At 41.8% G+C, this 24,942-nt stretch overlaps 1 protein-coding gene across 14 annotated transcripts in view; it reads right to left on the bottom strand.

Moving 5' to 3' along the window:
• TANC2 (tetratricopeptide repeat, ankyrin repeat and coiled-coil containing 2) overlaps nucleotides 1–24,942 on the bottom strand; it is a 441,341-nt gene that overhangs the window by 271,270 nt on the left and 145,129 nt on the right. The window contains exon 1 of one of the 14 annotated variants that reach the window (XM_053259186.1): nucleotides 9,381–9,554. The exons of 12 other annotated variants lie outside the window; for them this stretch is intronic. The gene's annotated coding sequence lies outside the window, so the exon portion shown is untranslated. Of the gene's footprint in view, nucleotides 1–9,252; nucleotides 9,555–24,942 lie in introns of those variants that run through there. One more of the 14 variants, XM_053259184.1, reaches the window with a different exon arrangement.

A 24,942-nucleotide genomic window follows, 5' to 3' on the forward strand; every position in this document is an offset into this window, starting at 1 on the left:
CTGCATCTGACGTCAGACGCGGTGTGGCATTATTTTGCTCCCAAACAGGGTCGCGCAGCACTGCTTGGGACCAAAATCGGCCCGCTCTGCGTCGGCAGCGTGGCCAGAGTGACTCTCCCTGTCTTTTCAAGGCAGAGAGAGCCGCTCCTGGCCTTGCTGCCAACGCAACGGTGCCCATCTCCCTCCCAAATGGGTCAGCGCAGTCCCGTTTGGGAAGGAGATCGGCTCACGCTGCGATGGCAGCATGGCCAAAACAGCTCTCCCTGCCTTTAAAGGCAGGGAGAGTCACTCCGCCCCACGCTACCCAATGCAGTTTGGGCCAATCTCCCTTCCAAACGGGGTTGCGCGGCCCTGTTAGGGAGGAAGACCACGCCCCTACATGTGCCGTCAGACACGAGGGCGTGACTAGCCAGCCCCCTGCGTCTGACATCAGATGCGGAGCTGGTGGGCCACGGTGGTGGCCGAACACGGGCCGCCGCCAGCCTCCCTCCGCTCCTGACAGGTTGAAACCCTTTCCCCCAACTAGACCGAACACCATCACTTTCATCTTGTTTGGATTCAGCTTAAGTTTACTACACTTTGAGTTTAGACCACATCCAGCCCAACACTGCCTTCACTGTGTTAGTTCTCAAGACTATTTCCCTTTCAGCTTTCTCCCAATGCCTTGATTATTATCTAGCTTCCAGCTGCTCAACATCCATCCATCCTTATCTTGACATTCTATGACACTGATCCCCTGGTCTGCATTACAGACTGTCTTTTGGCTCTAAATATATCTCAGATATCTTGGTTTCAAAACCATTTTAACTACCTTGCATTATGTGATCCTATCCCAGCTGCAAACACTTTTCCTGGCCTTATCTGACTAGTATATTGCAAGGGTTCCTGCTAAATAACTTTAGCAGGACCCCTGCTAACTTGTGACCCCTGCTAACTTATCAAAGAGGCGCTTTTTAACATGGTGATTCCCTTTATTTAGCAGGGTGAGAGTAACTGGCCCTATCCACCTCCAGCACAGGACCTCCAGTGACTGTTGCTGGTGTCTATCTGATGTTTCTTTTTAGATTGTGAGCCCTTTGGGGACAGGGATCCATCTTATTTATTTATTATTTCTCTCTGTAAACCACCCTGAGCCATTTCTGGAAGGGTGGTATAGAAATCAAATAAATAGTAATAAAAATAATAACTGTTCTTATCCCCATAATCTTGCCATCCCTTTCCTTGATGAGCAGCTATTAGCTAAAACAGGGTGTGGGGCATATACAGGGCACTGTATATTCCAATTATTTTCCCCCAATACCATATTTTGATGTACAAGATATACAAATGAAGTTTGAAAATAATCCTCTTGCACAAAAGTAATCTGCAGTCAAAGTAATTAGTAGTTAGGCATGCTGACTCTTCGTTCAAGTGAACTTTGCATCACATCAATGCTGTTATTACATACTGCTGTTATTACGTAGGCATCCTCCACTCCTTTTTATTGCCATTAGAATCATACAGCACTCTTTCATGCTTTCAGCTATTCCAGATACACATTCAAAAAGAAGCAGGACATAACATACTGCATTCTACAACATCTAAAATACATTTGAGACCCACAGTCAAAATAATCGATTATAATTCTAGTTCTATTTCTCTTTTTATTCTCTCAAACAGGCACAGTGGCAATTTGTATTGAATAGAAAGATGAACATCAGATACATAGGAATCTTTTCTATCTGATGACAGATGTGGTATATTTAAAAGCTTGCATACTCATGCATTATTATTACATAATGTTAAGAGCAGAGGACAGAAACTGTCTGGTCTCATAATACTGTTCTCACAGTTCAGCAGCAAACATAGTCCATCCTCGCATATCCAATATTTTAGCAACGAGAACAGGGGCACAAATCAGACCTCTTCTAATAATTCGACGTAGTTGTTTTAACTTAAAATTCATTGGACCACCAGTGAAAACAAAAATGTGGGTCAGAACCTTTTTAACAGAAAATTTCTCAATACCTTATTTTCTTGGTGGAAAAATTTCCTTTTCTAAAATTTATTTGGCTGACATCTGAACTAACATTGTGCACATGCAAATGCAACAGTGCAAATTCCAGACTGCTGCACTGTCACTTGAGCGGAGGAAGGAGAGACTTCCACCAATCTTCCCTTCCCTATCAAGCCATCTGTGTCACCAAATTATGACTCACAGGGACATAAAAACCAGCACTTTGAATTTGGCCCAGAAGCAATTTGATAGCCAGTGAAGCTGCCGCAGGAAGGATGTAATACTCATGAAACTAGCCCCCACAAGCATCCTTGGTGCAGTATTCTGGACCAGCTGAAGCTTCCGAACTGTCTTCAAGGGCAGCCTCATGTAGAGCGCATTGCAGTAATCCAATGTGGATGTCACCAGTGCATGAATGACTGAGAACAGTTTTGACTTTCCCCAAGTAGGATTGCAGCTGGCATACCAGCTCTAGCTGGTAGAAGGTACTCCAGCACACTGCCGCCTGTGCCTCCAGGGATAGCATTGATTCCAGGAGTACCCTCAAGCTGTGAACTCGATCTCTCAGGCAGAGTGTGATCCCATCTAAGACCAGATTTACCTTACTGCTCAGATAATCCATTTTTCCAGTGCAGTCCACTTCCATCTTAGCTGGTTTAGGTTTCCTCTTGTTTGCCCCATCCAACCCAGAACAGTCTCCAAACACAAGTTAAGAACATCCATCACCTCCCTGGTATCCACCAACTTAAATTATAGGAAGAGCTAGATGACATCCATATATTGGTGACATACACATATTGATGACCTCTCCTAGCAGCTTGATATAGATGTTAAATAGAATGGGGGACAGAATGGATCCATGCAGCACCCCATAGGCCAAAGGGTGGAGCAGGCAACCCCCAGCACCACATTTTGACTACAACCCTTCAGGTAAGAGCAGAGTCACCAAATAACCATGCCCCCAAATTTTATATAAAACACTGATTGATGGGCTATTCCAATAAAAATATTATTTCCACATAAAGCTTTGGCTTTATTTAATTATAACAACTAAAACACATGAAGTGTCTTTATTGATCCCCCATCAAATATTTCAGTTGAACTACTTAACTACCTTAAAAACTTTTGAGACACATTGTGAGAAAATAACATGGTGAAGCTGAATTTTAACTTTATAAACAGATAAAATAACATGCCAAATCAGATCATAATCTATTTAGGGATTAGGAAAATTTGAATAGTAGTAGCTTTTGAGAAAAAATAAAGCAAATTGTATGCAAATGAGCTGAAAGTTGCATGGAATTTCCCCCCAGAAAAATTTCCAATTCAAAGTTTTCCAGAAAGCCCACAAATCTGGGTGGAAACAAAGAAACAAACAAAAAAAAGAACTTATTTTAGGATTGTCTCCATGGTCTATCCTTCTGGGCTTATGACTGTTGGGGTCCACCCCAAAGAATATACAGGCCCAATACAGGCTTTCACTGAAAAATGGAAAGTGTTTCTCCTCTTCTCTTACACAGCCTTTTTCCAGCATTAGAACTTCTGGGTTTGGCATTTAAAGAGGCACAACACAGCAATTATACTTCTCAATAACAACACTGAATATATCTTGAAAAAAACTATTTCTTTTAATCCACACCCTGCAACCCTCAGGGACAGATTCTCAGGATGCAGAGAGCTGAAGAAGGAAAAGGGACTCAACCGAACTTCTCCTTCTCCCACTGCACATGCAAAATGTTACTTATCGCATGCAGTTTTAATCTGAATGTTGGCCATTCTTATTAAAAATATCTATATACCAAAAACTATACTCAAAGATTTTTTTTAAAATTACATAGGAGAAAGAAACACAGTGCTGTTGATGAACAAGAACAGTCGCTCTCCTTCTGATATAAAAAGCCACCACTTTTAAACATGTCTCTTTATCAAGACGGCAAGAGTTATGGTGCAATGGTGTGGAGAAAGTGGTCAGAGAGTTGTTTTCTCCCTCTTTCCTGACAATCAGTTTAGATCCGAGTTATCTTAGAGAGCACCTTCTTCTGCATGATCCCCACTGCACGTTAAGGTCATCTGAGGAGGTCTGTCTTCACTTACCACCAGGCCATCTGGTGGCAACTCAGAAGCAGGCCTTCTCTGTAGCTGCTCCTGGGCTGCGGGATGCACTCCTGGGAGAAATCTATAATCTGAGTTCATTATTAGCCCTCAGAAGAACCCTTAAAACCTGTCTGGTCTGGCCTTCCAGGGTTTTTAAACTGTTTTTAAACTGTAAAGGTTTGGCCTTTAAAACCCTGGTTTTCCAGGGTTTTAAAAATGGTTTTAAATGTTTCAATAATGGTTTTATGTTGTTTTTACAGTTTTTGATTTTAACAGTTAATTGATTTTAGTCTTATTTTAATGTAAACCACTCTGAGCCATTTTTGGAAGGGTGGTGTAGAAATCAAATCAAATCAAATCAATAGACAGGAAAAACCAGGGGTCATCCAATGAAACTGACTGACAGGGAATTTAGGACAGGCAAAAGGAAGTATTTTTTCACACAGCAAATCTGTTGGATTTGTTGCCACAGGATGTGGTGATGACCACCAGCTTGGATGGCTTTAAAAGAGGATTAGACAAATTCATGAAGGACAAATCTATAATCAGCTGCTGGTCATGATGGCTATATGCTATCTCCAGGCTCAGAGGCAGTATGCAGGGGGAGCAAAGGCAGGAAAGAGGGTATGCCTTCATTTCCTGCTTGTGGGTCCCTTTGAGAAATAGGATTGCTGGACTAAGTAGGCCTTGGGTCTGATCCAGCAAGATGGTCTTATTACAAGAGTTTTAAGAGATACATTATTTAGAATCATTGTAGATTGTAGCCCTGACATTCCAAACAAACAACTCTCATTTGCATTCTGTTACATTGTAACTTGCTAAATTTATCCATAAACTAAATAGTACTGGTCACAATACTGATCCTTAAAGGACTTCACTGCTTATTTCCTTAAATTACTAGAATTGTCAGTTTACTCATATCTGCCACTTCCTGTTCTTTAACTAGTTACCGATCCACAAGATTGCCTGTCCTCTTATCTAAATATTTAAGTTTATTTGGGAGCCTACTAAGAGACTGCATCAAAAGCCTTTTACAAGTCCAAACTTACAATGTTTCCTGAGTATCCCCATATTCATTACTGTTGATATTCTCAAAGAATTCCACAAGGTTGGCGAGGTACAACTTCCCCTTGCAAAACCTATGCTGAGTCTTCCCCAGCCAGGCTTGTTCTTCTATATATTTATTAATCCTCACTTTAAACAATACTTTACACCAATTTACCTGAACCATAGGCTATTCCTTGGGTTAAAGAGCCTTTAATTTTCTGGGCTGGTTTGTTTGTTTGTTTTGAGATTGGAATTACATTGGCCACCAATAGTATAGGTAAATATATTGCAACTTCATATGTCTTGCCCACTCCCAGTCATTCCTCACCCCACTGGTTTAGGATGGCGGGGTTGCATACCATGACTGCCTAGACACCTTTGTTCCACCTCCCCCCACCTATTCAAAGTGGCCTTCAGCCAGAACTAGTAGTCTGTGCCCTTGACTTTTTTAAACTGGAGAAGCCAGTGATTGAACCTGTGACCTCCTGCATGCAAAGAACGTGCTTTATCATTGACTTATGGCCTCTCTCATGATCACATATGTCATGGGGATTCTCTTTGCTCTTACATAGATTAAGTCAAAACAGCAATGCATTTCAGATGCAGAGTAGCAAGAAACAGTTATCAGGGGTGAGGTGGGGACCCCTCTTCAATAATCTGTCACAATACACTCAACCCGGAAAAAAGAGTCCTGGGAGCTCTAGAATCTTGAGCACAAGTTGCTGTGCTAGGAAATAAACTGTACTGAATAATTTAAGCTGCCACACAGAATTATGTATATGTTATGAGACTGTTTCATGTGGCATCATCTCCACTACCCTTCTATTACACTGATTGAATTTCCTTGGTCAAGGCAGATAAATTCTATTGTGTAAGGCGACAGTATTCATACTCCATTAGTAGCCAACTGGAAGCTCTTCAAATAGTGATATCTGCTCCATAACACAATCATGTCTGAAAGGGCAATTCCTTTAATCACTGAACCCTCAGAATTATTTTCAAAACATAGCTCTATGCCATAGGTAAACCCACAAAAAACTCTAAACCTGCTTTAAGGCATACTTCTCTGAAATATATTTTGCCTCCAAGATGTATTTAAAACTATAAGAATTGGGAAACTAACTTTTTCTTCTTTGACTGTTATTTGTGTGCTTCCAGGCATCAGTTAAAATGACTTTTTAAAATGAAACACTGATTGTCTTTAAAAGCACAATTTAAAAAACATACAATAGCATAGCTAAAATATTCATCTGGCTTGTAATTTGGCATTTAAAACCTGGTTTAAAAATCACAACTCAGACTATTTGCTTGCAAATTGTCTCTAATAAGAAACTACTGTTTTATCCCTCTTTCCTACAAACAACTGGCACCAGACAGCCAGTCAAAATCACCGTGTTTTGTTGCTTTCCCTTTCACTGAAGAGATATTTTAATTGCAGCCAGTTTTTCATCTGCAGTTTGCAGCAATAGGAGTCACCAGCCATTTTGTTTTGAGCATGAAAGACTAGCAACCAGCTGTCTCCATTCTTCCTCTCTATTAGCATACCAGATTATTTTGAAATATAAGTACTGAAACAATATATGGCAACAAATATTTTACATGGTAAAACATTTTGCAACTACATCCCAGTTTATCTGCACCTCTTATTTTAACATTCATACACATACAGTACTGCAGGCACTGAAATATAGCTCAAGACAAAATTTAAATGGAATGATCACAAAACCTCTTGCTGTATGAAGGTTTAGAGTACAGCTAGCCTTTTAAATATTTTAAGCTAAAAGGAAATCTGGTCATGCATTTAGTAAAGAAAAGAATAAAATGTGCCAAAGTCAGCCTACATTATTCTATCTTCTAATAAGTAGTCAAAAGGAAACAATTCTCCACCTGCTTCAACTGCAATACCCTGCTGTGGGAATGTCAATTACCATGTGCTCCCTCATAAAGTGTTACTGATATCCAAAGTTATAAATTTAAAGATAAATCCAAACAATTCTGAACCTAGTCATTTATGTTTCTCTTAGGTAATATGTCCGAAGTATAAGTTGTACATCAAGACGTACATCTTGATTTTTAAGACATCAAGTAGGATATGTGAGATAACCACATACACCAATGCAAACCCTTCTAGTATATCTATATGTCGAAATATAATGCAAGGACAGAGGACCTCTTGATTCAGCCTAGACATATTGCAGTCTGAAAGAAAACCCATGGATACCTCTCACTGCTACTCATTTTTATTTTTTACTTTAAATATTTACAGAAACAATCATTTATCACCAGCATGCTAAAGGTGAAGAAGCAGATAGGTAGAACATTTTCCAGTGTTACTGTATCTTATTAAAGAACCAATCAGATGACTCAATTTCATCTGCAACACTCAATCAGGATTATATAACATTCTGAAGACATTAAGATGTCAAGAAGTTATCGCATGGTAGAGCCTCAGTAATCACAGCAAGTATATATAACTCAGGTTAATTATTTGCTGTCTGTAAGTAATAACATTGTTCTAAAGTTCATTACAGACTCAGCACATTGGGGCAATTCTGTCCTCAGCAACATGTGACTTCACTATAAAAGAACAAAAGTGAACTTCCTATATTTAAAATAAGATGAAACTGAAATGGTGCAAACATTAAGTATCAATGAAATTCAAGCAAGTTGTCTAACTTGATCGTACACAGTATGAACAGTATTAGACTGTTTTTTGTTTGTTTTTTGCTGTGACTGGATAGCAGAATTTTTGCATGCAGAGTTGGAACTGAAGAACAAAAAGGATACCAGGGGCAATTTTAAAAATGTATTAAAATTCCTATATCTAAAGTTAAAGCCGTGCCCTCCAGTCAGTGGTGTTGACTCCTCGCGACCAGAGAGTCATGTAGTTTTCTTTGGTAGAATACAGGAGGGGTTTACCATTGCAAAGCCATTAAAAAAAAACCCTGCTCCTTCAAGAATTACATTTCCACCTTCTCCAGGGTTAAACATGTTATCCCATAAAGAAGATCATAATGTTGGTTCATTGCATAGAATCACGATTCAAAAGATCCCTATAAAAAGAGGAATACCATGCTGCTTCTATGTGTATGTTAGATATTTTTTCTGAGATACACAGAGTGAAGAAGTCCTTTCAAGAAAAGGATTATCTAACAGCTAACCAAAGCATAGCATTCTCACTGTTTTCCCCAGCTAATAATGCTGCATGGCTTAAAATATTGTTCACTCCATTTTATGCATGCAAACCTAGGTTATACATTTATAATGCTACAGTCCAAGATAAAAAAGAAGATGATGATGACACACCCAGGTCTGGCCAGTTAATTCAACTGTTTATCATACTCCCTAATCAGCAGCATCTAACTAACAAATCTTGTGAGTCATGCTAATGTAGCTCAAAAAAGCAGAAACTAGAGATGCAAATATAAAATCCATCTTTAAAGTAGCTAGAAATAATGTGTCAAGTTATTGAAAATTCATTTTCTATGAATAAAGCCATTTCTACTGCCATTTTATTATTTTAACATGAACCCTATAATAGATTGTTGAAACCATCAGTACTAAAGCTATTTTGAACACACAGTGTTCTGAGCAAAGATTATGAACTGACAAATTTGCTTATATTTGTGTCCTTGGGTGGTTCTTCTTTTACATCTCTCCATCTCAAACATGATCAATTTGTTTAAGTATCAAAAGGTAATAATTTTAAAAGCTGACCATTTGCATTGTAAACCTAACAGGAGACTCATCAATAAAATATAAAGAACTGGCTCTAGCATTCATTCTCCAAGGTCCACCCCCCCCACACCCCGCCTGTCTTCTGCCATCTCAATTGAGAATCTGCTAAAAATGTACTCTATTATAAAACAAACCATTTCCCCCTTCTCCTCCCTTGCCTCTCCTCCCCACCCCCTCTCCCCACAAGAAATCTATTGTTACTGGAATAAGCTTACTGCAGTGTTACAGCTCTGAATAAGAATACAGCTCAGAATAAAAATAAAAATGTTTCAAAAGACTAAAAATGATAAATATAGAACATATAATACCACTGAGCAATATGTTCAGTTTTATCACTATTGGCATTAACACAGAGATAAATTTCAATACATACTTACAATGTTTAAATAGTTGTCACTAAATTCAGGATTAGATAAGGTACGGTAGTATATCCAGAATGATCTTGCTTAAGCAATTCCTCTTGCTCTTCCTCACACTGTGCTGCTAGCCAGCATTGCAAACCTACCTCTGGATCATATTGAAGGTTATTGTTTTCTAAGGAAGCCCTGAACACACTGCACCATTTTGCCTGTCTTCTGGATGATGCAGAAGCTGGCAGAGCAGCAGACGAAGAATATACTGGAGTCAGCAAGTGTCAGTGCAAGCCTCATACTGCAGTCTGTGCATTAAACACATTGAAACCCACAGGTGCCTACGTAAAGTCCTCCAGCTGCAGGCAATGCCATTACGTTTCCTCAGCAGCAGGTCTGTGCTCTACTTTCACTCTTTATTAACCCATTGCATGATCAGACTACTAGCAAATCAGCATCTCCGTAGGATATCCATGGCAAAATCTTACATTAAGAGACAGAGAATACATATCAAGCAGCTTCGTGTCTCTGAGATCTGAATCTATTTTAGATGCCACACAATGAAAACCGCTGTGTATATAAATTATTATTATTATTATTATTATTATTATTATTATTATTATTATTATTATCATCATCATCATCATTAATTCAATTTCTATACCGCCCTTCCAAAAATGGCTCAGGGTGGTTTACACAGAGAAATAATAAATAAATAAGATGGCTCCCTGTCCCCAAAGGGCTCACATTCTTTAAAAAAGCACAAGATAGACACCAGCAACAGTCACTGGAGGTACTGTGCTGGAGGCGGATAGAGCCAGTTACTCTCCCCCTGCTTAATAAAGAGAATCACCATGGTAGAAGGTGCCTCTTTGTCCAGTTAGTAGGGGATATAAATATATATAAATAAGTTATTATTATTATTATTATTATTATTATTAATAAACATTTTTGTATACTGCCCACTACTGAAGTCTCTAGGCAGTTTACAACAACAAACCAAGAAATTTTAAAACAAAACATACAAAAATGTCAAATTAAAATAATTACCTATAAAAACTGCTAAATAGCTAAAAAGCTTGGCTGAAGAGATGTGTCTCTAGTTATTTCCTGAAAGCCAACAGGGATGGAGCAGCTCTAATCTCAGCAGGAAGTGCATTCCACAGACCTGGGACAACTACAGTGAAGGCTTGTCTCTGAGTCATCACCAGAGGAGCTGGTGGCACCCTCAGTTGAATCTCCCCTGAAGATCTTAATAGGCGGTGGAGTTCATACCAAAGAAGTGTTATCTTAAATACCTCTGGGCCCATGCTGTTAAGGGCTTTATAGGTAATAAGCAGCCCTTTGTATTTTGCCCAGGAACCTATTGATAGACAGTGTAGTTATTTCAAAACTGAAGTAAGACCTATCTGGGAGCAGCATTTTGCACAAATTGCAGACTGGACTACGTACAAAGGCAGCCCCATGCAGAGTGCATTGCAGAAGTCAAGCCTGGAGGTTACCAGCATGTGCACCACTGCCTTAAGGTCATTCATTTCCAGAAAAGGGCACAATTGGCAAACACACTCCTGGCCACTGCCTCCACCCTCAAGTATCAGAGAGAGGGTTGGATCAAGAAATACTCCCAAACTGCTGACCTGTTCCTTCTGAGGGAGTATAACCCCATCCAGAACCGGCAGATCTAACCCATTTCCTGAATTGCGGCTTCCTACAATGGAAGCACCTCCATCTTGTTTGGATTCAGTCTCAGTTTGTTATCCCTCATCCAGCCCATTATTGCCTTGAGGCAGGCATTTAGGGAAGTGATCCAATTGCCTGATGAAGCTGACATAGAGAAACAGATTTGAGTGTCATCAGCAAACTGATAACCCCCCTGCACCAAATCCCCTAATGATTTCCCCCAGTAGTTTCATGTAGATGTTAAAAAGCATTGGACAAGATGGAGTCCTGAGGGACACCATACAAAAGCTCGCTTTGTAGAACAACTGTCTCCAAGTAACACCTTCTGAAATCTGCCCGAGAGGTGTGAGCAGAACCACAGCAAAGCAGTGCCCCTTACGCCCAGCCTCCCCATGTGATCCAGAAGGATGGTATCAAAAGCCGCTGAGAGATCTAAAAGGACCAACAGAATTACACTCTCTATCAATTCCCTTTTGGAGATAATTGACTAGGCTGACCAAGGCAATCTTCACCCCATCACCTGTTCAAAAGCCAGTTTGAAATGGGTCTAGATCAGGGCTGCTCAACTTAGGCCCCCCAGCTGTTTTTGGACTACAATTCCCATAATCCCCAGCCACAGTAGCCAATAGCCAGGGATTATGGGAGTTGTAGGCCAACATCTGCAGGAGGGCCAAAGTTGAGCAGGCCTGGTCTAGATAATCTGTTCCATCCAAGACTGCCTGGATTTGGAAGGCCACCACCCTCTCAATCACCTTTGATTGGAGACATAATTGCCTAACTCTGAGGGATCAAGCATAGGCTTATTTAAAAGAGGTCTAATAATTGCTTCCTTTAAACAAGGATCCTATCTTCTCTCAGAGAAGCATTTATCTCAACCAGAACCTCTCCAACAATCTTCCTGCTTGATAATATAAGCCATGATGGACAAGTGTCAAGAGAATAGGTGGTAGGACACACAATTCCAAGCAACTTGTTCACATCCTCAGGAATCACAAACTGAAACTGATCCAATTTAACCACACAAGAGGAATTACTGGACACCCTGCTAAAGAAACTGTCCTCAAAACCCTAATGAAAACCTTCATAGTGGCTATCTGATGGCTCCAAAGCTGGAGCAGAAGGGGCCTGTATAAGTCTCCTCACCACTTTCAACAATTCCGCTGGAAGCATATCTGAGGATGCAATACACACAGCAAAGAATTGCTTCTTTGCCACACGTATTGCCAGAGCATAGGTCTTCAAATGTGCTCTATGCTATAACCTGCCAAATTTGGGACGAGTCCTTCTCCATTTGCACTCTAGCCATCTACCAAGCCGCTTCAACTCCCTTAGTACTACTGTATACCATGGAACTAATTCGGAAGCAGGTTGGAGGGAATACTTAGGAGCAATCGAGTCTAACACCCTGGTGAGCTCATTATTCCAAATATTCCACCAGGGTGTCAACAGGATCACTGGCAAAGCCAACATTAAAACCCAAGGTTTATTGAAATCCTATTGGATCCAATAGCCTCCTCAGGCAGACCATCCTAATAGGCCCTTCACCCCTACAGAGGTGACTAGTGGCTGCAAATTGAATGTTCATGGATGGTCCGTCCATGACAATGGGGAAAGCATAGGAGTCCCCACAAATGGAAAACCTCCTTGATCAGAGCAAAAAACCAAACTGAGTGGGTGACCAGCAACATGCGTCGGACATGAAACCACTGGGAAAGGCCCATAGTTGTCATGGCCATTATGAACTCCCAAGCTGCTCCTGCCAATTCAGTTCCAAAGTTAACAGTTTAAATATATTAACACTGTATAATACAAGTTATGTCAAAGGCGCATGTTTGATTGTTTCATTTTCATTTGCTCTTGCCTTAATTTTGAAATGTTGTAGCTTTTACAATATATTTGGAAATCCCTGTCATTATGAGGGGAGAGGGAAGGGAGGAAGCAGAGATCTCCTATATCACAAGGATATGTGAGCCAGTACAATTTATCTTTGGTCTTCTGCAGGCACCAGGCATCACCTTATACGACATTACCCAGCCCTCAAGTTTCGAAATGCTTCTGATCTGGCAACCGAATGAAATATACTAATTTCAAAAGCTAAACGTGCACGTTTTGTCAGGGGAGACCATTTCCGCCCTGCCTGAACTGTCTTGCAGATTGCAGTCCATTTACTTTGTTCCATAAACTTAATAGGAGCCACTGAAATTTGAGAACTCTTTGGTACTGTCTTCCTTAGGCTTCATTATTTGATCATAATAGAGTGTAATACTGGACACATAAACTGGTGTGTGTGTGTGTGTGTGTGTGTGTGTGTGTGTGTGTGTGTGGAGAGAGAGAGAGAGAGAGAGAGAGAGAGAGAGAGAGAGAGAGAGAGAGAGAGTTTTATTTTAATTATTTTTTTTGCACTGTCGTGTCACTTTTATTTTTCATGTTCTCTTACTAACCCAGAAAGCAGCAATGCTGAAGGTGCAGGGTATACATTTCTAAACTTGTCTACCATGTCAGGTACTCTTTTCAGAGTGGTCAACTTACAGCATCTGTATGCAGGCTTTTTGCCCATTAATTACTGCTGTCCAGAAAATCCACTCCACCTTTAAAGCCCTCTGTGAAGGAATGAGGCCTGAACCTCCTCTTTTTGTGTAACAGATTTCTATATTGCATATGTATTTGCTTACTCCCTATGTAATGTTAAAAAGCTGTACAGGGGTCAAAAGTTAACAGTTCCTGTTCTACAGTTTGGTTTAGGAGGGGAAATCGTTTTAGTGGTTAACCTTTGGAGGGAAGAGAGGTCTTGATTTGACTGGGTATGTTTTAAAATAATGGAGGAAACTTGAGTTTTCCTGATTGGTTGGTTTAGAGAAATTTGTAGGCTTGCATGCAGCAGAGGGTTAGTCAGAGTTGCAGTTGGAAAGCTGAAGAGTTGGTCAATTTGAGTTGGAGTCTGAAGAGCCAAGAGAGAAGAGCTGCTGAAATTAGAGCTGAGAATCCCCCCTCAAAACAACTGGAGGCCCAGTCTAGAATTGAACCTCCAGGACTGGAAAAGAAGATCTAGACCTGAAATTGAGAAAGGGGAAAAGTCAGGTTTGTTGCAGAAGCTGATTGGAAGTGCTTATAAGAAAACTCCTGGTAAGGACTTTAGGTTAAGACACAGTATTGCGTGCATGTTAGACTGGATACATTTTTCTCACATTTTATTGGTTTCTTGTGTTCAGATGGTTGCTGTTTTTCAAACCAAATTTTCCCAAAAAAACCCTACTGTTTTACGTTGAACTATTTTAAAGTAAAATTTCTCTCTTTGAATTTGCAAATGTCTATATGTCGGCAATGCAATGTGCATATTAACTCCAAACTCTCAACAAAAAGACCTTTTTATTGCAGACACAAAGAAAAACTAAAAGTTGGTAAACATAAACACACAAGGCATTTCAGTGTGACACGCCATCCTCAGTTAAGTAAAACAAATGAGCACCTCGGTTCCCCAGCTGTTAAATTCCTTAGACGTGTTAACACACAGTTCCCTGACTGGCGGAGAGATAATAAGCAAGCGGTGGGGGGAGGGGAGAAGGGGGAACACCTGATTCTTCTCAGAAGCTAATAAACTTCATAGCATCAGCCAGGGCCTCCCGAGCATTAATGTCAGGTCTCAATGTCTCTATAAATGCTTCCTTGATTTTCCTTCTTTGTAGGTTCCTTTCAGTCCCTAAAACATATATTTTAATGGGCACCATTTGGCCTTCATGCTTGATCCTCATATGTAATGACCAGGGTTTTGTTCTCTTTGCACATCTCATATCTGCTAGATGCTCTTTATATCTATATTTCTTTCTAATACCTGCCGGATTCCCCAGTATAGAATGAAGTGCAACCTAAGCACTGAATTTTATATATTATACCTTTCTTTCCACAGTTTCCTTCCCCCTGTTCACAAATTCCACAATCTTGTACATCACATCTCCTATCATACAATCTAGAGTTAACTAACAATTGTTTAAGTATCATTGGTGCTGTGCAAACTACATTCACTTTAATTCCCTGTCTTTCCAAGATTCTCTGGGTTTGCCATGTATATCTATCAGTAATGAATGGTATTTTAAGTACCGGCAAACCCTTAATGAATCTAGTTCTTTTCCAACTCTTTAGAACAGGCCATTCATACCCATTCTTCCTAATTAGATTTTCAGCATTCTCTCTAGATTCCTTTTGATGTTCAGCTGTGGAAACATCCTCTGCCCTCTATCACATTTTTCATAGTTTGCATTTTCACTATTTTGAGGTGTGCTGATTGATTCTTTAATAAAATGTCCCTTTTGGCTGAGTTTCTATACCATTTGGTCTCTAAATGATTATTTCTTAATTTAACTTCCATATCTAGGAAAGAAAGCCAGCCCTCCTCACTTGGTTTTTCCCTTGTGAATCTTATACTCCCTGCCATGTTAAAGTTCTCAAATATTTCATCTGCCTGCTTTTCAGAAGAAGTAATAATAATAGAATCATCTGTTAATATATGTACCTTTTATACAAAATTACATCAGATTTGATGCTCCTTCTCTCAATGGTACTCATATATGAAATAGCCAGTGACGGTGCTAGACATTGCTAGCCCCTGTCTTTGACCATAACACTTTCCCATGTTAGGAACCTTTCTACCCTACCTAACTTTGATTGAAACAAGGTTTGAAAGGGTGTTTCAGTAGACACAGCCAGAAAAAATATAGAAGTTTTCTTGGTAGCAGCAGTAAAATTGCAAAACTGCATGCTCAAATCTGTTACAAACAGAAATTGTATTGCCATGCTTCTGAGGCACAAGAGTCCAACAAGACGTTTGGGTAAAACAGTATGCAATTCACTGCCCACTAGCACATTAATGTAGAATACTGAAAATGGTTGAGGTGGGGTTAATTGATCACATAGGTAAAAGTGCTCACCCTTAATTATGGGGAAAGATCAGAATAATGTTGCTGTTTGTCTAAATTATTTGTTTCCATGAGCTGGGTACTGGTGAGCTATTAAGCTCACCAGTACCCAGCTAAGTTTCTATCCCATTTCTAGAACAAACTGAATCTGTATCTCTACCAAGACAGGAAACTATGGTGCCTCATGAATTTCTCCAAACACATAAACATACTCACAAAAATCTAAAATATATGTTCTACCGGGCTCTGACCTTATTATCTTTGAGAACCAGTGTGACATAGTAGTAGATAGCACTGGACTTTCCTACTCATTCACAAACCACAAAGGCTAAGCTTGGGCAAATAATTCTCTCTCAGCTCAGCTTTATCCTCACAACAACTCTCAGCTCAACTATGAGCTGAGAGTTGTGAGGATAACATGAGGGAAGACCATATATGCCAGCCTGAGTTCCTTGGAGGAATAGTGAAATAAAGCCACCACCATTATCATCTCACCCTTCTCCAAGGTGCTCAGAGTGGCATACATGATCTCCCAATAAGCTTGTGAGATAATTTAGGTTGAGATGGTGAGAGACAGCTCAAGGTCATTCTGTGAGGTTTTCTGAATGACTGGAGAGTTGAATTGCGGTTTCCCACAATAATGAAAGTTAGATTCCAAAATTTAACTGTCGAAGAGCCAGAAATTTTGTAGGTTGCAATAAGTGCTAAATATTCAAAAAGACTTTTTAATCAACTAGACAACAGGAGTGATATTCTTAAAATCTGGCACAAAATCTTTCACAACACTGTTCAAAACCATCTGTGAAAGCTGTAAAACCGTATGGTGGTGGGAGGCTAGCAAGCAAAGTGCTTGGTACAATAAATCTTAAGTCACAAAATGTGCTCTCTATCCTACCAAGATTTTCCATGCTTCATTCAAGCAACCAACAGAAAACAGTCCACTATTCTTTGTTCTCAATTTGAAGACTCACCAGCTGCAAACATGGCCAAGTCATGGCTACTGTAAGTATAATTTCATAAGAAGACACTGAGGGCACAGAGATAGGCACTAAAACAAGATGACCAAAGTAATTGGGCCATCAAGTGATGATTAAAATATTTATTTTTCAGTCTTTTAAAATTCCATTTCTGTATCATGGTCCCTAGGCAACTTAAAAATTCAATTACACATCCATTGATTTCAAAAGGATGACAGTGGAAGGTGAGAGAGTGGGAGGTGTTTTAACATCTGCACACAACCTCTCTGGAATGCCTGTTGTTGGGAAGGTACTGTCAAGTCAGACCACTGGTCCATCTAGCTCAGTATTATCTACACAGACTAGCAGCAGCTTCTCCAAAGTTGAAGGCAGGATTCTCTCTCAGATGCCAGGGAGGGAACTTGGAACCCTCGGCATGAAGATGCTCTTCCCAGAGTAGCCTCATACCCTAAGGGCAGGGCTGCACAACATATGGCTCGCAGGCCAGATCTGGCCCACAAGTATGTTCTGGTTGGCCCACAGGATTCTTTCTTGCCATTGCCACCATCACCTCTTTCCTGCAAGTGGGTGCTCCCCAAAACTGCCTGTCCGCCTGCTTGCAGCTTGCTCTGATCACGTCAGCTGCCAGCAAGTGGGCAGAGAGAAAGATTTGCCCTTGCTGCTGCTCCCCCCATCACCACCTATGTGGCAGAAGAGCCACTTGGATTTGGCGTAGCAGCTCCTGGGTGGTAGAAGGGAGAAAAAGCTTCATGGCAGCTTCATCCTTCCGCCCAGCCCGAACAGGCTACAAATGAAGGAGGTGCATGTGCATCCTTTTTTTGTAGCCAGATCTGGCTGGGCAGAAGGAGAAAGCTGCCATGCAGCCTTTCCTCCCTTCCGCCGCCTAGGAGCTGCCATTCCACTCTGCATTCCAGAGGAATCCTCCAAATACATAAAAGCTATTTCCTTGTTTTGGGGGGGTTCCATTTTGCTTCCAAACCTATAGGCACCAGACCACTCAAATTCAGTATTAGAATAAATGATTATCACTTTGCTTCTCAGTATTGAGAAACAGGTGTGATCTCCTTACATTACACTAATTCACTGAAGGTAAATACACACAGGCATTTTCCCCAATACAAACTGACCTCCCACAGAGAAGTAAGGGTGGAGAATCATTTTACTAGTGTTATAATAGACTCAACCATGAAAGTCACAGAGGTGTGAAAGCTGGATGTCTTAATGGTTTATTTCAACCTTTGCTTTACTTGCAGTACTAACCAGGTTTGCCTTTTTCTGATCATTTCCATCTTCCACTCCAGCGAGTGGACGAAGAGGCACCTGTTAAAGTGGTGGTCTAAGTGGGAAGGAGTCTCAGGACTCTCTTCACCTGCAATGGGATGTTTGACTTTGCAGGCTACTTTTAGCAGAGCAGCTGGCAGTGCTTTGCCCTGGCGAGAGCATCCCAGAGGAGGAGCGGGGGCTGAAGGGAGGCTTTGACTCAGCAGAGCTCAGTTCCCTCTCAGACAAACTCAGGAATCCAGCCTCTCTTCCCAGCCTCTGCCCTCTTCCAGACAAGTGTGGGGGGGGGGGCGGAGCTGCAGTCTAGACCAATGAGCCCCGGGAGCACATCTCTCTCCTCCTATTGGAAGCTGAGCCTTCCCCTCCATCTGTGGAGATTGTTGGACCTTTGAAGGGTGCCCATTTGAAGTGGGGGCAAGTTCTCAGGCAGCAGAGCAGGAAGAAAGTGGGCGGGTGGGGGAGAGCAGGGGCCGGGGGAAGTGCAGAGCCCAAGCCTCCTCTCTGAGCAGCTGCCGCCCGCTGGCTGGGCAGAGGTGGTGAGGACGGGGGGGGGGGGACAACTATTGCGTGCTCTGTGCCCTGCTGCTGGATGGCACAGCCACAGTGGGCCAGGGAACACCTGGAAGAGCTGCTGCTCCTGCAGTCTGCAGACTGAGGAAGCAGCACAGTGACCAAGGGCAGGTTGTTTGGCTAGTGTGTGCCTGGCACGGGGCCTGTCCCGATGAGGGGTCCGGGGTGATCACACCGGTCACCCTGCTGTAAGGACAGCCCTAAAGGTAAAAGAATGGAGGATTGTGGGGGGCGGGGGCGGGATGGAGTAGATCTGAGCAAGGAGGAGGAGTCTGGATATAAATGCACAGGATGGGGAGGAGAACAGAAAGTGAAAGCAAAAGTGAACAGAACATATTCATGCAGTCCTGAGGAAACCTTATTGAAGTAGAAAGGGAACACCTATCATGGCAGCAGGCCATAAAAGAAATTTGGGGATATTTTAATGAAGTTCCTGTACCTGTGGGTAAGAAAGGTATGCATGCAAACTGCAAACAGTGCAACAATGAAATGCAAGGCCTGGTTGCCCGAGTGAAACAGCATTATAAGAAGTGTGTACAGTACCTATTATAGTGTGCACCTACCTTCTAAAAATGAAACCTACATCTATTTAAGAACATAAGAACAGCCCTGCCAGATCAGGCCCAAGGCCCATTTAATCCAGCATCCTATTTCACACAGTGGCCCACCAGATGTCACTGAGAGCCTACAGGCAGGAGTTGAGGGTATGCCCTATCTCCTGCTGTTACTCCCCTGTAATTAGTATTCAGAGGCATCCTGCCTTTGAACCTGGAAGTGGCCTACAGCCCTCCAACTAGTAGCCATTGATAGACCTCACCTACATGAAGTTATCCAAACCCCTCTTAAAGCCATCCAGGTTGTTGGCTGTCACCACATCTTGTGGCAGAGAATTCCACAAGTTGGTTATGCACTGTGTGAAAAAGCACTTCCATTTCTTGGTCCTACATTTCCTGACAATCAATTTCATGGGATGATCCCTGGTTCTAGTGTTATGCGGGGGGGGGGGGTTATCTCTATTCACTTTCTTCACACCTCTCTGTCTCTCTAAGCTTCTCCAGATCCGCCACCTTGGTCTTGAGGGAATGAACCTTTTCCCTGAGAGCCAGGAACTGTTTGCACCAAGCACAAACCCATTACTTCTGCCCATAGAGCAAATAGTAATACATGCAACACTCTGTGCAATACACTGGGAAGTGCCCCCTCTCCTGTTGGCTTTCTATCTTCATAACTGGTTTTGTTGGCTGTTTACAGTATTTAAAAAAGTAAACTGTGCTGTCGGGTCGGTGTCAACTCCTGGCGACCACAGCGCCATGTGGTTGTCTTTGGCAGAATACAGGAGGGGTTTACCACTGACTGCCTCCTCCCATGTAGTATGAGATGATACTTTTCAGCATCTTCATATATTGCTGCTGCCAGATATAGCTGCTTCCTGTTATCTGGGAAACATGCCAGTGGGAATTTGAACCGGCAACCTCTGACTTGCTAATCAAGTCATTTCCTCGCTGCGGCAGTATTTAGAGATAGTTTATTAGAAAGTTAGGTCTTAGCTATATTTAGCTACTTCCTGCTAAACTCCCACTAAACTCCAATGCCCTATTTGCTATCCCTGTTGGCTAAGCTCTGTTCTCTAAGCTCTAGGGCCTTCACCCTTGTATTCAAGACCAGCAGACAAACTGACTCTGCTCAGGAATGTGACCCCTCCCACAAGCTGAGGCAGGCACTCACCTGGAATGAATCCTCCACTCAGGCTACTCGTCTGTCAAAGACACAAACATTTCCATCCAGCCAGAAATCAAACCCTAGAAAATCACCAGCCCTAACAAACTTAGTTTCTCCTTCCTCTCTTGTTTTCTTGGTGAAATATTTATATTAAGGTTATATTAGACAACAATAATGTATTATTTCTATAGAAAATTATGATTAGCATATTCTTGACTAGTAGTTTAAATTGTGATTTAAATCATTAAAATTGAGTCCTTCTGTGAAACGATTAAAATCAAGATTTAACTCATGATTTCAAATCAGCCTTGGGGAAATGGTATATAAATATTCTTAACTTTCTCACTTCCATTATGCAAGCTTCTATGTGACACAGATGGAAGTAGGGAATTTGTTGCATGCATGCAGCAAGTGATGCAGCTTCCTCCATGTCCTGCTCACTTACTGCTTGGAACAGTAGGAATGTCTACTTCCTGGGGAGACATCAGTCAGGGCATCCTCCAGTGAAGGAAATACAATATACCCACTAAGGAGCTCAAAATTATTCCTCTGACCCAAAGTAAAGTCTCCATATCAATAAATACCTGTTTACTAGTCATGTGCACCGGACCGCGGAGCTGCGGTTCGGTGCTGGGGTGGGGGGTTCCATTAAGGGCGGGGGGGGCTTTACTTACTCCTCCCACCCTTGCCCGCGTTGGCGCCGTAAATATTGTAAGAAATCCGGGCGGCAGGATCCCTCGCCGCCCGCTTCTATTACCGATTATGGCTCTGCTCCTCGGAATTTTAAACATCGGGGGGCGTCAGGGTGCTTCCCTGCCGCCCCCTCGAAGCCCCCTGCTGCCGCTGAAGCCCCTTTAAATCTCGCCCGGACCGGAGATTCCGGCGGAGAAACCGCGCTCGGGCGGGCGGCAGCGAGACGTCCGTCCGCCCGCCCGCTCCCTGCCTTGCCGAGTGCAAAGTGCAGGGAGCCTTCTGCGCACGCGCGAAGAAGGAACTAGGAAGCCTTCTTCGCGCGTGTGCAGAAGGCTCCCTGCACTTTGCACTCGGCAAGGCAGGGAGCGGGCGGGTGGACGGACGTCTCACTGCCGCCCGCCCGAGCGCAGTTTCTCCGCCAGAATCTCCGGTCCGGGCAAGATTTAAAGGGGCTTCAGCGGCAGCAGGGGGCTTTGAGGGGGCGGCAGGGAAGCACCCTGCCGCCCCCCGATGTTTAAAATTCCGAGGAGCAGAGCCATAATCGGTAATAGAAGCGGGCGGCGAGGGATCCTGCCGCCCGGATTTCTTACAATATTTATGGCGCCAATGCGGGAAAGGGCGGGAGGGGTAAGTAAAGCCCCCCCCGCCCTTAATGGAACCCCCCACCCTAACCCTCCCGAACCAAAACCACCCCTTCTCCAGACCGGTTCGGAGGCCAGTAGAATGGCCTCCGAACTGATCCGTGCACACCCCTACTGTTTACAAGCAAAGATCAATTCATGAGCAAAGCAAGGAAGCCTGGAATTGAGCATGACTAGAGAGCCACATACAAAAAAAGGAGGAAAGCAAAACAGAACTACCTCCCCTCTCTCCATAGTTGCAGCAGAAAAAGAGCCTTGTGAAGCCACACGTCATGGATGCCCCAAGGGCAGGCAATCAACATGCCCTGCTTGCATGAAAAAAGGATATTTTTACAAAAGCTTCCACTTGTTAAAAGCTGTAGCCCAGAGACGTAATTGGGGATATCAAGTGTACAGACATGTGGGACTCTTTGGGACTCATCAATAATTGTCTTTTGGAGGAAGCAGAAGTGGAAACTAAGCCACCTGCATCTATCACAATAGGATATGTAGTCAACAACCTTTTTTGTTGCTATAAATTCAGTCATACAAACTTTTTTGTACTGATTGATTAATTAAGTGCAAGTTGGTGTCGACTCTTAGCGACCACATAGATTCTCTCCAGTATTATCTGTCTTCAACTTGGCCTTTAAGGTCTCTCAGTGGTGCATCATTCATTCATTGCTGTCGTAATTGAGTCCATCCACCTTGCTGCTGGCCGTCCTCTTCTTCTCTTTCCTTCAACTTTTCCAAGCATTATGGCCTTCTCAAGGGAGCTGGGTTTTCGCATAATGTGTCTGAAGTATGATAATTTGAGCCTGGTCATTCTGGATTGATTTGTTCTATGATCCATTTGTTTGTTTTCCTGGCTGTCCATGGTATCCTCAAAAGTCTTCTCCAGCACCAAAGTTTAAAAGCATCAATACTTTTCCGATCTTGCTTTTTCAAAGTCCAGCTTTCGAATCCAGAGTGTCACAGCGAAAACCACTGTCCAAACGATTCTATTCTTTGGTTTTTGGACTACTTTTGCTCCAATTAACATTGGATTTTCATGGTCCATTTTAAATCTAGATTAAGACACCATCTCATGTTTGTTCATGTCGCGTATAATTGCATATGCTCTTAATAGGATAATACACAAGTTTTCCACTACTGTTCAAGCATGCATAGCTTGGGCCAATTTTAACAGTGACAGTGATATTTTTCATGGAAATATTCCAATGACACCTTACAGGGTTATTGATGGCACACTTTATCTTTACTACTATCTTTAAAGATTTATTACATTTACATCTTGTATTTTGTCCTTGGGATGCAAGGAATTGCATGTGGGGCTCCTGGGCAATCTCCCATCCAGGCACTGACCAGACCCAGACTGGCTTAGCTTCTGTTTCACTGTTCCATCATGTGCCTTCCGATCTCTAGGACCATTTGGGAAATTGTACTTTCTGACCTAAATCAAAAGACTTTAATTATTACTTTTCGAAAGAGTTTCTCTCCCTCACTTGCAACATATATTTCAGAAGACTGTGATAGTTATGTCGTGAAATTTCATTTCCATACTATTAGCCTGCCAGCTCTCATTTCTGTGTGGACTGGTTAACAAAGGTTACTGATTTCCAAAACTGCACAGCGTAGCTTGAAGAGAATTCCTTGTCAGTAGTAGTTAGAAAAATAAGTGCTTTAGATGCCTTTCAGTTCTGATTGCTATTTCAACATACTGTATATCAAAGCATTGTGGTTTATATTGCTTTTAGAAAGGCGAAAGACCAAACAAAATTTGTTTACAAGAAGCAAAGTTCCTAGTGCACAAGTCTGTGTATACAAAGTGCTACACATGCATTTCGAAATTGGTCGGTGAGTTGATGAAAGTATCATATACCACACACAGTGTGTATGCCTTCAGTGCACCCAGTACACCAAATATGCCAGATAAGCCTGGTTTCCACATGATGATTAAATTTGCTGGATCAAGGTTATCATCATTAATATGCAATGACAAGAGAAAGGAGAATTGACTGGAATGGTACAGACGTGTATCTAAAAACACAGTAACATTATTTCAAGTGACTCTTTATCAACTGTCTATAACCAGTGGCTTGCATGTCCCACAACATAGGCATTGAAAAACCACCCACATTGCTGCAGGGCTCTAACACATGTGGCGATGGTTCTGTGACAGAGGGCAGTACCGGAACTACTGACCTCCTTTGATCATACATCACATGGTACTTGGGAATAATGGAAGTTCCACAAAACGTACAATTGTGCAAGAGTCAGTAGTTCTGGTACTCCCCTCTTGCGCAGCACTGTCACCAGTGTGTTAGAGATCCACAACAGCATGGGCAATTCTGCAATGCCCACATTATACTATAGGATATGTAATCCACTGTAATTATAAAAGCACAAAATACAAATACTAATGACCATAATTATCAATATGGTCTACAAAAATAGGGTGGTCCACATATTTCAGAAAGCTATATTTTATTTATACACACATATATATACGCACATATACTGAATATATAAACTTATAAGTCAATACAGAAGTAACTGAGCTGAAATTAATTTGCTCCCCAAAATTCTACTTTCCAAATTCCAATAGTAGATATGCTCTTTCTTTGTAGAGGATTACAGGGCATATTCTAGGGTGCATTCTCAAACCGTATGAGAAATGTTGGGCCTCACCATCACCCATTTCAAACTGAGAATGTATCCTAGAACACACCCAATATTCCCCTATAACTGTGCATTACCAAAATAAAAATAAAAACCAGTTATGGTGTCCAAACTGTCTTTCAGCTGCTGCTCTCACTGAGTGTTTGCTGGAAGAAATATACATCAGTGATGTTATAAATAACAGTATTTAATGGTTGGCATACAATACCATTTAATATTACATAGTATAAGTGGGCTTAAAATATCAGTGTATTCCAACCTGCCAACAACAGTGCTCCTGTTCAAAGTTCCATTTAGCCTAGAATAAGAGACTTGTATATTTGAAACTCACAGGAGACACTTCCCCTCATCACACTGTGCTATAATAATGTTCAAATCTTGGGATATGGGCTGGTTGCCTGACTCAAACTTGAAAGCTTTATTGCTATATAAGCACCTTAATATCAAGCTTGAGCGCAATCATTAGCAATTTCCATAACTTATTGCACTAAAAGTACAAATATAAATCACAAGGCTGCACAGGTAAGAAAAACCAAATGCATAGGATGAGAAAAAACTGGCTTAGCAGCAGTACACATATGAAAA

Source organism: Hemicordylus capensis, chromosome 6, assembly GCF_027244095.1.
Source record: "Hemicordylus capensis ecotype Gifberg chromosome 6, rHemCap1.1.pri, whole genome shotgun sequence".
NCBI lineage: Eukaryota > Metazoa > Chordata > Lepidosauria > Squamata > Cordylidae > Hemicordylus > Hemicordylus capensis.